Source organism: Neomonachus schauinslandi, chromosome 2 (genome assembly GCF_002201575.2).
Source record: "Neomonachus schauinslandi chromosome 2, ASM220157v2, whole genome shotgun sequence".
Lineage (NCBI taxonomy): Eukaryota > Metazoa > Chordata > Mammalia > Carnivora > Phocidae > Neomonachus > Neomonachus schauinslandi.
Window position 1 is genome coordinate 163,268,078 of NC_058404.1, and position 3,121 is coordinate 163,271,198.

Sequence of the window (3,121 nt, forward strand, 5' to 3'; positions counted from 1 at the left end):
TTATTTATTTGACAGAGAGAGACACAGCGAGAGAGGGAACACAAGCAGGGGGAATGGGAGAGGGAGAAGCAGGCTTCCCGCTAAGCAGGGAACCTGATGCGGGGCTCGATCCCAGGACTCTGGGATCATGACCTGAGCGGAAGGCAGACGCTTGTCGACTCAGCCACCCAGATGCCCCCTTGCATACAGAATTTTTAACGTGCTTTTGGATTATTTGGTAAATTTCCCCTTTGGGTTAGAGGTTTATGAACGTTTTAGTAGACTTGACACATAAAGCCCAATTATTTTCCAGGATCTTGTCAACCATACGGGAATGTATCTTTAAAAAAAAAAAAGCTTGGGGTGATTTAATTGAACTCTTACGATGTTCCCTAGTAGTTTTCTAGATACTTGGGTGACAGTAATTTATTTTCTTTATATGTCTGTGGAAAGGAGCTACATACCCAGGATGGAAGTCAAGGAAGATTTCGTAAATAATGGTAGTAGAACCCTCAGTATTAAATAGTGGGTGAATATCTTGATTTAACTTAAACCTAAAAACTTGCCATTCTCAGTCTTATCTGGATCATGGCCCCCTTTGAGAATCTAATAACTCTGGACCTCTCACTAGAAAATGCTTATAAACACATATTTTATATTTTTCGTGCAACATATTATACTGTAAATTGATTTATCACAGGCCACAGAAAACCCATCTTTGCGAAGATTTTGATCTTGTTTTTGTGTTAAATTATTTGCTACATCCAGGAAAAAAAAATCAAATTTTTGATAAACTTTATTTTCAGAAGTTAATTTTAATGGAAAGACCAGTTTATGATAAGTTGAAATTCTGGCATTGTCTTTGATATAGCTATACATATGTTATTTTAAAAAATTTCCAAACAATTTTACTTTTTTGTTTTAATGGCAACCAAAGCTGAAAACCTGTTTTGTAAGATGTGTGGGGACATTTGGAATCAGAGCCAGATCAGATAAGAGAAGAGGTTTTTTTTTTCCCCCCATTAAAAATTAAAAAAAAAAATCTTTATTTTTTATAGACATTATTCTCTATAAAGACTTTTTAAGAGCAGTTTTAGATTCACAGCAAAATTGAAAGTACATGTTCCCACTGCTCCTATTCATGTGTCCTCTCCCTCATTATCAACATCCCCCATGAGAGTGGTACATGTGTTATAATTGATGAGCCCACATTGTCCCATCATAATTACCACAGTCCCCAGTTTACAGTAGGGTTCACTTTTGGTGTTGTGTATTCTATGGGTTTGGATAAATGTTTAATGATATGTATCCATCCTTGTGTCATGCAGAATATTTTCATTGCCCTATAATCCTTTGTGCTCTGCCTGTTCGTTCCTCTTCCTTAAACCCCTGGCAACCAGTGATCTTTTTATTGCCTCCATAGTTTTGCCCTTTCCAGAATGTCATGCAGTTGAAATCATACGGTGTGTAGCTTTTTCAGATTGGCTTCTCTCACTTAGCATTATATATTTAAGGCTCCTATTTCCTGGCTTGATAGCTTATTTCTTTTTAGTGCTGAATGATATTCCATTGTCTGGATGGACCACAGTTTATCCATTCATCTACTCAAGAACATCTTGGTGGCTTCCAAGGTTTGGCAGTCGTGAATAAAGCTGCCTAACACGTATGTTTGCAGGTTTTTGTGTGGACATGTTTTCAAGTCCTGTAAACACTAAGGAGCACAATTGCTGGGTCATATGGTTAGAGTCTGTTTAGTTTTCTAAGAAACCTCCAAACTGTCTTCCAAAGCAGTGGTTCCATTTTGCATTTCCACCTGCAATGAGTGAGAGTCCTTGTCACTTACTTCACATCCCTTCCATCATTTGTTGTCAACTGTTCCAGATTTTGGCCATTCTAATAGAAGTCTGGCAACATCTCATTTTAATTTGCATTTCCCTGTTGACATACGATTTGGAGCGTCTTTTCATATGCTTATTTGCAGTATGCATATTTTTGGTTAGGTGTTTGTTAAGGTCTTTGGCCCATTTATTTATTTGAGTGAGAAAGAGTACATGCGTGTGTGCGCGTGCATGCAGAGGGGGTGGGGAGGGGAAGGGAGAGAGAATCTCCATGTGGGGCTTGATCTCTTGACCCTGAGATCATGACCTGAGCCCAAACTAAGAGTCTGACGCTTAATGGACTGAGCCAACCTGGTGTCCCTTTGGCCCATATTTATATCAGATTGTTTTCCTATTCCGGTTAAAGATTTCTTTGTGTATTTTAGTTTCGATTAGCAATAATCGTGCCTCGGATAAACCTCATTGGCTATGATACTGCCACTGCACAAAGCTCTTTGTGAATTTTAGATAACAGTCCTTTTTAGGGGGGGTGTGTGTGCGCGCGCATGCACACACGCGCATATGTGTGTGTTTTGTAAATTTTTTTTCCCCAGGCTGTGGCTTGTCTTCTCATTCTCTTGACATTGTCTTTTGCACAGTAGGTTTTTCATTTTAATTAAGTTAGTTATCAATTATTTCTTTCATGGATTGTGCCTTTGGTATTTAAAAAGTCGTTGCCATACCCCAGGTCATCTAGGTTTTCTCTTTGTTATTTCCTAGTTTTATAGTTTTGCATTTCACATTCAGGTCCTTGATCCATTTTGAATTAATTTTTGTGAAGGGTTAAAGGTCTGTATCTAGATTCTTGTTCTTTTTTTTTTCATGTGGATGTCCAGTTGTTTCAGCCCATTTGTGGAAAAGACCATCTTTGCCCCATTGTATTGCTTTTGTTCCTTTGTCAAAGATCAGTTTGGCTGTGTTTATGTGGGTCTGTTTCGAGATTCTCTATTCTGCTCCATTGATCTTCCCCAACATTATACTGTCTTGATTATCCTAGGTTTATGTTAAGTCCTGAAGTCGGATATTGTCAGTCTTCTGACTTTGTTCTTTTCCTTCAATATTATGTTGGCTATTCTGAGTTTTTTGCCTCTCTGTATAAACTTTACAGTCAGTTTGTTGATATCTACAAAATAACATACTGGGATTTTGATTGGGATTACATTGAATCTATAGATTAAATTGGGAAGAACTGACATCTTGACAATATTGAGTCTTCCTGTCCATGAACATGGAATATCTCTCCATTTTTTTAGTTCTGTGATTTT

The 3,121-nt window shown here is 37.8% G+C and overlaps 1 non-coding gene across 1 annotated transcript; it reads right to left on the reverse strand.

Annotated features, from left to right (window-relative positions):
- Positions 1-2,173: 2,173 nt before the first annotated feature.
- LOC123324108 lies at positions 2,174-2,309 on the reverse strand. Its single transcript, XR_006539612.1, has one exon. It is a non-coding gene; the product is annotated as a U4 spliceosomal RNA (small nuclear RNA).
- Between the last annotated feature and the right edge of the window lie 812 nt (positions 2,310-3,121).